The following is a 13,896-nucleotide window of genomic DNA, read 5'->3' as shown; positions in this document are numbered from 1 at the left end:
GCAGCCAGCCAGCCGCTCTCGGGATGCTGAGGCGGCCCGTGGGAGCAGGTGAGGGTGGCAACTCTGAGCATTCTCTCGCCCCCTCACCACCCCTCACCACCCCTCACCCAATCCGCACACTCGCCAGGGCTGACCCTTGGGGACACGAGAACAGGAAAGATCTGAAGGGGAAACTTCCCAGTCTGGCTGTGCAAACGGAACGCAGCAGTGTGCCAAGCAGGCGTGGCTTCCAAAAGCAGCAGGAGAGTCCTCTCCTTACCCAAAGGTATGAACAGAAATAAAAAAATGTTAACCCCATAGCCACTCTGCCGCGATGGGAAGATAAGGTAAGGAGGATACAATAAGGGGCAATACAAAATGCTTTCACATGTCTTTGGGGAACTGATTTCCATCTTGGAGATGGATTAGCCCACGTTCAAAGAATTCTGGCACTAAAACCGCACTGTAATATTTAAAAAGTGGAAATGCATCAATAGTGGCCAACACCCTCTCCCACAGCCCCCCAAAACCCACTCTAAAACAACTCATTGAAAACACAGCCTTGCATTATTTTTTTTCTTAAATTGAACAGACCCAGAGACGCCTGCCTTGTCAGATCTAGTGTCCTTTCCCTTAGGGAAGGGGCAACAAAAGCAAGCTCTGGGGGCCTCGAGAAAGACAGAGAGCAGGGGGTGTCTCTAAGCCCGGCAGGTGGGAGCTGGGCGGTTTCTGCCACACTGGTTTCTATGAAGCTCAGGATTCAGCCTCGAGTTCTATCTAGCGAGCCCCAGGAGCGCTATTAGTCCAGGCAACGGGCGGGAGCCACGTGCTGAGTTAATTCCCTGCCTTACCGGTGTCAGTCCTGGGCCTGCAGCCGGAGGTCATAGCTCCTCCCGCTCCACAGCACAGCTCCCACTGATGGGACGGGATGGACTGTGGCTCACCTTGCCTGTCACAGGGACCCGCACTCTGGTTTCCCTGCAGCTTCTTCTAGTCCAGAACTTATTTTTTATTGAAAACGTATTTATCTGGAGACCAGTGAGGCAAACTAGAGACCTCTTCTCTACCTTCCCATTGTCTTAAATGGAACTGGTCACAGCACTGCTCTGCTAACAGGGGCTGGGGTTCGTACTCTCTCTAGAACCTTCACTGAGTGGGAAAGCGTCCTGACCTGACCCTGTCAGGGCGGACTTCCCCCTGCCCTACTGCAGGGCGCACCACTCACCACGGCCACCGCGGGCACGGGGAACTGGGAACACCGCTTCGCTGGAGTGGCAAATGCCAAGTCACAGGAGGAGAGAGGGCAAGACCCTTTTTCAAATAGAAATCACCCGAAACTGACAGGGAGCTCGGACCTCTCACCCAGCCCACCGGAACTAGGGGAAAAGGGGATACCCTGTGCTTTGGGCCTCCCCCCCTCCGCCCCCCACACCTGGAGCTGCAGGGCCCACCAGAATGCTGGGCTCCACCCCAGCTCAGAGTGGAGGAGAGGGGTAGGGGAGTTGGCCCAGCCCTGTCCCAGGAGGCTCTTTGCCCTTCATGCTGAGCCAATACAATGGACCTAAGAGCTTGACTTGCAAGATGTATCTTATTTTTAAACATTGGTTCATGTGATAAATTTATAAATGCATATTATTTACTGTAATTCAGGCTCAGTAAGTCATTCTTGGCGAGACTCGCTGAAAGCTCCATCCACTGGGTCCGTGAGTCAGGCCCCAGCAGCCCTCAAAGAGAAAGGGGTGCAGCCGGATGCAGAGAGAGGCGGGGCACAGGTCAGGAGTTGGGGGCCGTATTCGGGGCAAAATTGTCTGCCTTCCAGATGCATGGCCTTGAGAAAGTTGTTGACCTACAGTGAACTGTGCTCTCCTTCACTGTAAGGGAGCTGACTGTGCTACATAAACTCTCAGGCCAGCTCCAGAAACGCCAGCTCCATGACAGGTGGGAACAGGTAAGAAATCAGCATTGCCATTACCACTGTGACTATACTTCCCTTCCAGAATGACCTGTATCTTGAATCACAAAATACAATAAATTTTGTTTTTGAAGGTGGCTGACATATTTTACCTATGAAATAACCAACGGCCACAAAGAATGAGAATGAAAATCAGAATCAAACACCAAGGACTTTTCACAGGAACGCTGGTTTCCTCTTGCCATAAAGGAGGAAGGCGCTGTCTTCTGTTTTCTGAATATCCCTCTTACACCGGAAGGACAAGTTTATACATTTTAGGAAAAAAGAAGGATGCACAAAGCAAGGAATTTCACAAGCGTTGATATAAAGTATCTATTTAAGGTTTTACTTTATCCATATTTGTCAACAATTTCTTAAAAGCATCCATTGGAAGCTATCTGGCTATAAATGCTAATTAAGTCTTTATTTCAGGAAAATTTCTATCTTCTCATGAAAGAAAAAGTAACTGTAAATTAGCAAGACAGGAAAATGAGTCACGTGCGGTCACCTCTTGTCACGGAGCTCCTGGTGCCGCCACCTGCCTCCCCCTCACTGCCATCTTAGTGCCGAGGACCTGTGCTCGCGGGCCGGCCTGCACGGTGCCGCTCCCTGCCAGGGCACTCACAGGTTTAACACGGATACCTTCTTTAGGGAGCAGAAAGCACCAGTCCCGCCCTTTACTACCTGCCAGGCTAAAATTTCACGAGAAAACCGAAGAGCTTCCCGTCGGAAGAGACTCGGGGATGCCCTACCAGTGCTGGGAAGGAAGCCTCCTCCCGGTAGCCGAGCTTGAGCAGACCGTGGCGGAGGCAGAGACAAGGAGAGGCAGCTGGGCCTCCGCCATCTCCCCTGAGCACCTACTACACAGCTTACGGAAAGCCAGAGAAAGAAAAGACGGCCAGAATCCTCGACCGCATTTTAGTTTAAAGATTTCAAAGGAAGGCTGACCCCTTCGTGCCCGTCCATCCAACCGGGCTCTGCACTCAGAGCTGCCGGGGAAATGGAGTTGTCGTCTGCTGCCCTCCACCACCCCCTCATTTCCCAGTGCAAGCCTCACAAGATCGAAGGAGAAAGACTCCCTGTGCATGCATCCAAACAAGCAATAGGTTGTGTCCCACTCAGGATTCAAAACATTATACAGAGATCTACCTAGGCTGTTCTGCCTCAAGCCTCTGTAAGATTTCTGCAAGCTTCATGGAATCTTTGTAGGATCCCAAACAGGGCTTAGGACAGCTGAGCCTTCCTAGTTCCATGAACAGCCTGACGGGAAAATCCTCCTCTCCCCGAGCTTCAGTAACATCTATGCTTAGAAAGCAGCGCTGGGCGAACAGTGTGAGGAGCAGCTCGTGCGGCCAGACCTGGAGAACAGCTGGCTCCACACACTCGACATCACGTGCAAAGGGCCCTCCGGCGCCCCGGGGTCTGTGGAGATGCCGCTCCTGGAAGAGCTACGGACGCATTTCCAGCAAATTCTTCATGGTACGGTTTACTGTGAAATACACTCACTTTAAATTCTTCAGGGTTAAGTGCTTTTAAAGAGAGAAATACAAACCACATCAAAATGAAAATTCACTGGTTTCCTCTTACAGCTAAAGGAACAAAGGAATGAGCCAAATCAAATCCAATTCATTTTAAGAATCAAGATTTCTGAGCTTACACTCACAAACGAGAGTTTCCACAAGTAGCTTAGAAGTCACAACTATTAATTAAGCAGAAGGCACTAAAAATTACCCTCATTAAGGAGAGTGAAAGCCCCAAGCTATTGACCTTTTAGGGTAAAATCTTGCTTTGTTAAAACATTTTTTTCCTTACATATGTAAATCAGCTATTAGAGATCATGAAAATATTTTCTTAAAAAACCTAAAATCCGGCAGTTTTCTTCAGGCATGGAAAATAAACTGACTGTAAAAGACAGTGAAAAGAAGCCTGAACTCTTTTAAATACACCATATTTAGATTTCTTTTTTCTCTCAAGTGTCACTTTCATCTTCGACTAGCAATAAATTCATACCTCTCAATACCTTAAATTACCAGTGCATAATTAAAAGCGTGTGTTAGAATCATTCATAAAACCTGTATTTCAAGTATACATATCACACTTAGTTCCTAACACACACATTAAAGCATATCCAAGAACCTCTGTGTTACACCTTTAACATTTGCGGCATTCATTTTAGTATTTTTTGTCCATTCAACCAAAGACAAATTCCCACCTCTCACCGCTGTATGAGCACGAGAAACACTTACTGTAGACAAAAGGATTCCATTTTCTCTCTGGGAAGGTTCTCCACCCTCCTAGAGAACTCTTCCATGCAGGGTGCAAATCCGTGTCCGAGCTCTCCAGCAAGAAAGCTCTGGGGGCACCGAGCCTGATGTCAATGACACGGCCCTGCAGCTGCCTTCAGAACCCACTCACCTCCACCGTGAGACGGCTGACTGTGAAAAATGGTGGCTGAGACACCCTCCATACATTAAATTAAGGAGCTCTGATGAAGGCGCTGGCACCCACCCACTTCAGACAAAGGAAAATAATCTGCAACTGTACCAGGCACGGATAATCGAGTCATCTCCCACGCAGGGTCAGTTAGAGGTTTCCTCCATCTTTACAACATGCAAACCTCAGCTCATTGTCTCCTCTCAGAAACCAGTTCTTGGCGGTGCTGCGGTGGGTCGGAGTTCTCAAGCAGCCCCAGTCTTGGGCGAATCTAGACCCCCCGGTCCTCCGGTGCACGGGGGAGGGGGGCGGCGGGTTGCGGGGGCGACCTCCTCACAGCTCCTCTCCCTTCCTCGAGCGGCCCTCCCCCTCTCCCCACCTGCCAGCCCCTCCAGTCCTCCCATTGTCAGGAGTACAGAAAGTCCCACACCTCCGAAGGGAGCTGCACCTCCCCACTAGGTGAGTGATCTCCAAGTCCACACTGCGGAAGAAGCCCAGCCCCGAAGTCCAGACCCCACGGTCCCACGAGACAGAGACAGTCCTTGGCACGGAAAGCCGTACATCGCTGTCTTTTCTGTTGTTTTTAAGGGAAGACAACAAGAAGCTGCTTTCTGATGCTGAGGTAAAAGCAGGTTCTCTCCCGTGCTACTCAAGGTATTCAAAGTGTCACAGGCGACATTTACAATTTTACTGACCTCCAGATAATGCCTGCATGACTTAGAAATAGAAAAGTTTTCATTTTGCTCACACAATCCCTTTCGCCACACCAAAAACTGGAAACATACTTAAAGGACTTATTGCATACTCTTTTGAGGACGAATTTAAAAAAGAGAATAACTTGAAGATAAGAATCATGTCTTTGGCGTTACTATTTAGTGCTTGTCACGTAAAGCCTTATGCTACAGCATTTTCTGGGAGATAATTCCAAATACCTCTAATAGTACTTTTTCCCTAGAACAAAATACAAAATGACCGAATTCCTTGGTAAAATCAATTTCTCTCTCCCTCTCTCTCTCTCTCTCTCTCTCTCTCTCACACACACACACACACACACACACATTCATCTACAATCCCAAAGAAGAATCTGGTTTCAGAAAAGAAATTCTACCTTATTTTATGTCAAATAAGAACTGCACTTCACATGCATCTTAAAAAAAAAAAAATCCTAAGGCACGTCCATACCACTCACTGCTCGGAGATGAAGTCTGCAACAATCCCAAATAGCCATTTAAATCTTTCGGCAAATGCCCCTCTGCCCCACCCAACAGACTTTTTTTTAAAAGAAAAGCATCAGAATTCCAAGGCACAGGTCTGCAGTTCTCGGGAGGATCGGCACTGTCCCCGTCACACGAGACAGTGCCTCTGCACTCATCTCGGGGCTTCAGATGAGCCGAGACCCTGTCTCTCGGGGGGCACGCAGCACCCCCCTGCCGCTCCGTCCACCAGGTACATTCCTCTTCACTTCCTTACACACCCCGGGCGAGGGCCGTCCTACCTGCAGCCCCCAAGCAGGAGGAGTTCCAGAGCGGCGGTGCCGCCGGCCGCCGCAGCCCTTCTCCGCCTTCCCTGTGGGATGAGCGCTGTCAGAACCAGTGCTCAAGTTTTTCCCCACTCCAAGCAGCCGGAAGTGGGGTGGGGGGGAGGGTGAGGGGCAGGCAGGGAGGAGAGAGGAGTCAGAGGAGAGAGAGAAGGAGGAAAAAGGGAAAGAGAACGCCCTGCAAATGTTGATAGGACTGAAGCACTAGAGAGCCCAGTTAGACGAGCCTGCAGGGCGCCCCCAAGACGGGTGCCTCGCAGCCCCCAGGGCACAGCATCCCCTTCTGAGCCGCTCTGCAGCTCTGCGTGATGCAGGAGTCAGACCCCAGTTTGAAAGCACAAACTGATGGGAGTAACAGTTTATAGGTTACAGAAGGGTATTTTATTGTTAACGGACTGTACCAAGTTAAGATTTAAGAGGGGGAGAGACAATATGTAGACAAGGAATGCTACGATACTTCCCGCCCCCCCACCCAAGCCACTGCAATTACTCTGATGTGAATTTTTGATGACTTCCGACATCTTGCATGATTAAAAATCGCTTCAGCTGTCATGTCTGGTTAATGTGAAAAAAAAAAATGCATTTACTGCACTGTGATGCACTTCTGTAGCCATAGACTGTAACCCAGTTGTGAAGCTGGTCCCTTAACTGAGCAGCAAAAATTTGCACATGCCATGGTGCTAAAATAAACGGTGGTTAAAAGACTTTGTACAGCAGCAGGCAGATCCTGCCATTTTAGCCTCCAGAATGCGCAGCTCCGGCACCCGAGCGTCTCGGGTGCCTGCGCCCTCGTCGGCTACACTGGCCTTCACACGGAACGGCAAACTCACACCATCTTAAAGGTTTGGCTTCTCAGCAGTTAGAAGACTTTGATGCTGTTTAGATAGCTATTCACATCAATTACAGCTTCGAACAGGAGCGAGGTTATTTGCATCTCAGGAATATACAGCCAATGAAACTGTCAGTGACACAGGGAAATGCAGACCTTTTATTAACATATGCTCAGCTCAGCTGTCAATTCTTTGTACGACATTTAGGGGAAAACATGTGATGTGCGAGTAATGAATATTCCCATTCTACCATCACGGTTTTTAAAAGCGTTCTCAGGGTGAGGTTTTTTTTTTTCCCTGTGTTTTAATGTATAACCTGAAAATTAAAGACTACATTGAAATACAAACAAGTGTTTTTCACCATCACTGAAAAGAAATGCAATGCAGCAAACGACTAGGCAATTACAGGGAGGCTTGTGAAGAATCGAAGATGAGACCTCACTAAGAAACAGGCACCGGATGATTAAAGCCAGGCTGGGCAGGTAGTGGACTGTCATTACGGTGCAGAATGCAAAAGAAAAATCAAGACAAAGGCTCTTTCATCTTCAAAAACGGCATCCACAAGCCCATGATTGCAATCAGCTGGGTGCAAAACCAACCTCTATACCACAGAACCCGCAGAACACATGATAGTTGCCAATTAAAAAAAAAATTCTATTCAAATATTAACTTGGCTACTTAGCATCTAGAATTTGGCTACTTAAGGTTCTTATTCATCTACAATCATCAACTTGGTATTTAAAGAAGCAGAACAAGTTAGATTTTATTGCTGTAAAAGAAAAAGAATATAATTAATCTGTATTTCTTATAACAAAACTTTTGCCAATTAAGTGCTCAGAGTTGAGATGTTTAAGACCTTGCTGCCTTATAAAAAAGAGAAAACTCTATGAGAGAAAATGTCTGAACAGGAACAATGGAAGAACGTATGTTACCAACATGAAAATCAGCGCGTGATTTCCTTTGTTTTATTCCCTGTGATCGCACCAAATGCGTGATTTGCAGGTGCGTGTGTTAACAAGCGCTGTAAATCTCAGGAGCATTCTAGTTTTGTTTCTTCCCCGAACTTAAAATTAACTGCACCGACAGTGCTATTCGATGGCATAGCAGATGTCACGGTAGTTACAGCGAACGTTCAACAATTCAAGCTTTTTCCTGTTCCAGACCCAACACACGGTACCACAGCAGCTCAGAAACTGCAGAGGCTGAGGGAGAAACCCCGCGCTGGGGAGTAGCTGTGAAATTAACCAGCCTCGGCTGACGCTCCAATTACTGAACAAAAGACAACCCTGGGGGACCTCTCTCTAAACCAGTCTAAGAAACAAACTCTTTTGTTTGGGATCAGATACGTACTGCACTGGAGCACAGCGGCGATGCAGCAATGACAGTCTCTGCCTGGGGAGGGAAGGGGCGAGGAAAAAAGAGCACCAAGACCCCAGTGTGCTTCCGGTCAAACCGCGGCACCCGTGGTCAAACCTGTGCTTCTCTGAGGGAACCTTGTGAAGGTCGCTATGGGTGAATGAGAAACCCCTGTCATTACTAAGAAAACAAAACAAGAAGTATCTCACTGAGTCACTCACTATTACGACATCTTTCTTCATCAGTACAGCCAACAAATAAATGAAGGGGACATTCATGCTAGAAGGAACTGTAAACTGGCTCAGATTCCCTCTCCCCCGATCCATGAGTAATCCAAGGGAACCAGATTCCGGCTGCAAAGGGCCTCGGGGCGCAGGGGGACGAGGAGTGTTAATGCACCTGCTGCAGACGCCAGATGCCTGAATATGTGCGTGAAGGTCACCTGAAAGGAAGTCACCTTACAAAGGAGGTAGCCTGCCACTTGTTTTCCTGAACATAAAGTGGTCCATTCCTAACTGTCTATCTGGTAGTCTCGTGTTTCACTTTGTTTGGGCTTTATATGGCCCTAAGTGCCAAAAACTAAAACAAAGAAAAAAGAGACACAGCTAGTGGACCCAGCACTGATTAATATACGGAATAAAAGCTGGCTTGCTGATACAACAGCAGAGATGACATCGAACCCTCTCTACCAAGGGGGGTTAACACCATCTTTTCAAACCACTCCGTGCACCGCCCCATTCTGCACGGCAGCAGCAGCTAATCTGCACCTCACGCACGCCCTGTAAGATACACACTATGCAAGATGCACACTACGTAAGGTATCTAGACACCCACAAGTGCAAAGACACGTGCATCTTACTACCACAATGACCAAAAAGTGTATCAAGGCCTCAGGGTACTTGAAAAATCTCCAAATTTCGGGTGAAGGCTTAAATTTGCAAGCCGTGTTCCGTATAAAATCCCAACAAAGCATGCACTTAGATAGTTCCTTAGAATTCAGTGTAATCTTGCACAGAAAAGTTTCAAGTTTGTTATTTTTATTTTCATCTCTCGACAGACTCTCCCAATGAGTCCATTTAGGAACTTCCCAGCAAAGTGCAGGCATAAGACCAAGGGGAATAAAAAAGGTTTTCCTAAAAAAGCAGGAACACTTCCTCCAACTGAGGATATTCAGGTTGCAAAGCTGTTAGCTGGTCTGAAAGATTTCTGAGGAGGGAGGAAAAAACAGGGAAGGGGGGGCGGGGACAGTTCCAGTTTCCTTAGGCCCACGCTTGAAAGACAATGAGGGTGAGGAGGCGTTTTTGAAGGTGTGGCATCGGTAGCCCCCGTCCCCCCTTTTTTTAACCCGTAACCATTAATAACTAAGATCACAGAATAGAAGGAAGCCACTGAATGCTGTGGTCCCAGCAGAACGACAGTAATCACCAGCGGGATTATGTTCAGGTGGACGACTCTAACACTCTGAAGCACACCGGCGAGGACACACGGGCTTTCCCCAGAAATCACACTTTCACGGTCCCTGGGGAGCTCCGTTCTGCTGCCTGCCAGGCCTGCCGGGCCGCTGGGAAGATGGAGTAGTATCACCGGTGGGTTAGTGCTTCCACAAGAGTTAAGAATGAGAGGCCACGTGAGGTTGGGCAGTTACCGTCCCCCGGTCCCAAGCCTGCGGAGGCACAGCAGGGTCCTGGCTGCCTTCCGAGCCCACCATCACCATCCTCATCCTCATCCTCCTGCTGGCTCCTCTCTCCTTGCCGAGACCTGGGTCCCTTGCCTCGTGCATCTCTTCATTTTTACTGCCACCGCTCTCGCCTCTAGGTCAGTGGCTCTGGAAAATTCTGTCTGGAGCTATTCTCTGAGCAGTGTTTCTCATCCTCTCTCTCAACTTTTTAGGGGGCATTTCCACCAGGATCTCTTGCCAGAACATCGATAACTGAGAGGAACTCTCCACCTTCAATCTGGTTAATCAACCCGCTTTCTCAGCCCTGACCGCACCAACCCTTCCCCCCGAGTTACTTCTGAACGTCCCTCTGGAGCCCACCGAGGGCGGCAGGTGTGGCACCCAACACCCCAGGTGCACATCACGTCACTCCCTCTCTGTCCTCGGCCCCCAGCCAAGAGTGCCTCAGCAGGGGTCCTTCCACCGGCCAAGGCAACTTCTGTAAGTGTTTCCTCACCCTCTCTCCCTCCTTTGGACATTTACCTGCTCCAAAACTTTCAGCGGCAAGTACTGCCTGCACACTGCTGCCTGGCAGCCGCTTCTCCCACATTCCATGCCCCCTCCCTGACCGCTTCTACTCCTTAGCATATAGCCTGCCTTTGGTCAGGTCATTGTTCTCACATCCCCGTGCACTTCCTGCAAGCTAAACGCATTTAATTCTTCCAGGCCCGTTCGGACCCGTCTACTGCAGGGGTCTTCCCCGACTGCCCCCAAATCCACTCATCACTGCCTCCTCCGCTCCTCTGAGCTCCCTCGGCATTCAGAATCTCATGCCAAACCCATTCAGCCCTGCCCAGCCCTTTACGTTGTCTCGGACAGTGTAGTCCTGCTACAGGAATGCTAGGCTTGGCTCTCCGGGTGGAAGACGATGAGCTCCCAGGAGACAGTGCCCGCGATTCGTATTTACTCTCACCCTCATCGGGGCCCACCACGGTGCTGTCCTCAAGGGCACTCAACAAAACCATTTCCCCAACGTTGATTTTTTATTAGCGCTCACCAGGCCCTACCCACAGCAGATGCAGGCAGCTACTTCCAGGGGAGCTAAATATAAATGTTACTTTTGCTTGTCATTTGTTCTTTCAAACCTCTTCAGCTCCCCGAGATAAGTGCAGCCTTAGGTAGTAAGGCAAATGCTGATGTGGCTCTTGGCCAATGTGCAGAGGCATCAAACTCCTCTTTGTGACTAAGCAGCATTACCAACAGGATTCAATTGCCAGAGTCGGCTTCCTTCTCGGCTGCGTCCACAGCCAAGGAGTTTCAGGGAAAAGGAGACGGTCCTGGCCCAGGGTCAGCGGCGTGGCGGTCAGAGCCGATCCATCCTGAGGAATCAGCTGAGAATGAAACAGCAGTCTGCCGGTTTCGTCAGCGACATTCCGCCTTGAGTGCTGTTTTATGGGAGGGCCACTGGGCTCAGGCAGTCGATAAAAATGAGACAGTTTCTGCGTGTCTTTATTTAGCAGTAAAGCGGATCACGGTCATTCTCTGTTGCTCAGATGCAACCCTGTCTACCCAGAGGTCGAGAAACGGCAGGGAGAAGACAGCTCTCTCCACACAGAGAAGCTGAGGAGTTCCTGACCCCCCCCCCCCACCTCTGCACCATAAACCAAAAGGTGTGGGAGCAGGGTCTGGAGGCGGGCCGGGAACTTAACCCATTTCCCCTTTGAACAAGTTTTCAAAAAGTAGTTCCCCAGGAAGTGCAGTTACTAATGGGAACAGGCCAAAGGGAGAGGGGAAGCATCTCGAACATTCCTTCAGGGCAGCACATCACACTGCACTCCCAGGTTTCAGAAACTCAGGACGAGGAGAGCTCGCTCGCTAGTCTGTCCACATGTGCTCGCTCACGCGCTCTCTCTCTCTCTCTCTCACACACACACACACACACACACAGCATCTATAAAATCTTAATATTTACACAGTGGGAACAAATGACTTTGGCAAGACCTTACAAGGCTACACGGCATTCTTTTGATAAGAAATAAAGTAACAGATTGTGGGAAGCTTACCCGTCGCATAGCCATCAAGTTTCGGGGGTGCTTCCTTGCCCTGGTGGCACAGGTGAGAAAAGAAGGCGCAGGGAAACTCAGAGTCCAGCCACGGTCACTCGGGACCTGGGCTTCCTGCTTACAGAGCTCCCTGCCCAGCACTGCGGGACACTGTGCCCCCAGCACCTGCAAGGTGTGCGCCCGAGCCCGGACCGCACGGAGTCCGAAGCTACTACACGGAGGAGGGCTGAGCACGAAAGGGCAGCGTCCGGCTCGCTGGTTCTCGTGACCAGTGAGCTTCACGCGGTCGTGTGTTTAGTACCAGGCTGAGTGCAAACAGAATTCTCTCAAATTCGGTTTTAAATTCAGCAGGGAACCTGTTACCTGAAGGAGAACTAGAGCTCACTATAGCCCCACGACGCCTTTATAAATGCGGACACCGGGAGTTCGGGTTTGCTCACTGCAGCAGGTCCATCGTGTTGCTGCTACGACTTTAGAGAAAAGACACTAATTCTCATGTAGTTTCTTTTCTGCACATATTTGCTATTTCTGCTATTGACGGGCAAACACTGATGAGGGCAAAAACCGATTTTAAAAAAGACTCCCCTTTAAAAAGAAAAGAATGACTAAAAGTAGCTAATCCTCAATGATTTAAACAACGGAAAAACTGTATTCCGTTATCTGGTCAGATCTCAAACTCACTGACACATAAAACATGGGTTCCTGAAATTTTCCTACGAAGGAGGATGACAGGCAGGGTTCTAGCTTCTCAGCAATCTCTACTATGAAGTCGAACATGGCATTTCTCAAAGCAATAAATAAAATCTGAAATCAAGATATAATAAAATTATATTCAAGGATATAGTCTTTAAAAAAAAGAGCCAGGGTAAAGAATTACGTGAGAAATAACAACAGAGCGAATCCGGAACGGAAAACGTGGTGCCACCCGCAGGCCTAGGGACGAGAGGGGCTTGAGCCACCACCCGGCCAGAGCCACTGCCCGCAGTCGGGACGGACAGCCGGACGGCCGAGGCCTGGGAGGCGGGCGGCCTCGCCTGCGCCCCAGCAGCTCACGCTGCCCCGCAATAAAGCACAGGCCAGGCCCTCACCCCTGCACTGCACCCGTCTGGTCTCCAGCACAGGGACTCGAGGATCCGAAATTCAAAACAGTCTTTGAAAATTAAGCTGATTTTTCAATCTGCGTTGCCCACGCCACTCTTCGCTCTGCCAGCCTCCCAACAGTGACGGGTGGGTTTTTAGAACAACGGTTCGGTTGGGTGAAGGTGCTCCTTACCACCGAGTCCTGCAGCCAACCACTCAGGTGACTGAAGGCGACAGAAAGGGTCCCAGCTCTGCTACTCGGCCACGTCACACGCTGAAGCCGAGGCTGGGCGTGTCAGACAGCCAAATCCCCTCGGGTTAGCCTGAAACTCGGAAAATCTCATGACGGTGGGGCTGTATCACTGTCACTCAGGGCGCCCCACAAAGCATCTCGCCCGGCGCTCAGTGCTGCACGTGCACTTACTGACCAACCTGGAAGGTGCTGCGCGCTGTTATCCAGGAGCTCTAGAAACACCTACACGACCGCAGACTGCTACCGGCCTTCTCCCACTGCGGTGCTTCCTGGCAAACCGACATTTAGAATTGAACCTGCAGGCGCCTGTGTCGCTACCTACACAGTATCTGAGCCTAATCTAATCACATTCTACCCAGCGCCCTACAAGGCTGCCTGTCCCTGATTTCTGAAATGCACCTCCCGCCTCAGTTCTCTCCTCCGTAAGATGGGAAAACGCCGCCGGGCCCACGGGACCAACACCGCATCTTCAACTGTCCACACAACAGGGCGACTCTTCGAGGCAAAGAGGAGTCACTGCAAACGATTTTTAAAGCACAGGCTGCACATTTTAATACATTTTTCAAATCCGCAGCCTGATTTAGACATTTCCAAGGAAATAGTTATTCTGCCTTTCTGCTTTTTCTCGTGGCATCTGCTGTCACCAGCAGCTAAGGGGGAGAGAAACCTAACGTCATCAGCAGCAGACCCCAGGCCCCCAGCACGGGCTCCTGCGGGCCGGGGGTGGCGGCCAGAAGCGGGTGAGAAGGCAAACAAA

At 49.7% G+C, this 13,896-nt stretch overlaps 1 protein-coding gene across 2 annotated transcripts in view; it reads right to left on the bottom strand.

The window, feature by feature from the left end:
- The window catches only part of NUP93 (nucleoporin 93), a 104,484-nt gene that overhangs the window by 59,061 nt on the left and 31,527 nt on the right, over positions 1-13,896 (bottom strand). Inside the window, exon 1 of one of the 2 annotated variants that reach the window (XM_028501718.2) lies at positions 5,859-5,952. The exons of the other annotated variant lie outside the window; for it this stretch is intronic. The gene's annotated coding sequence lies outside the window, so the exon portion shown is untranslated. Of the gene's footprint in view, positions 1-5,858; positions 5,953-13,896 lie in introns of those variants that run through there. 2 annotated transcript variants of the gene reach the window in all.

Source organism: Phyllostomus discolor, chromosome 12 (assembly GCF_004126475.2).
Source record: "Phyllostomus discolor isolate MPI-MPIP mPhyDis1 chromosome 12, mPhyDis1.pri.v3, whole genome shotgun sequence".
Taxonomy (NCBI): Eukaryota; Metazoa; Chordata; class Mammalia; order Chiroptera; family Phyllostomidae; genus Phyllostomus; species Phyllostomus discolor.
Note: the sequence above shows the minus strand (reverse complement) of the source record. Positions and strands in the feature narration are given on the sequence as shown.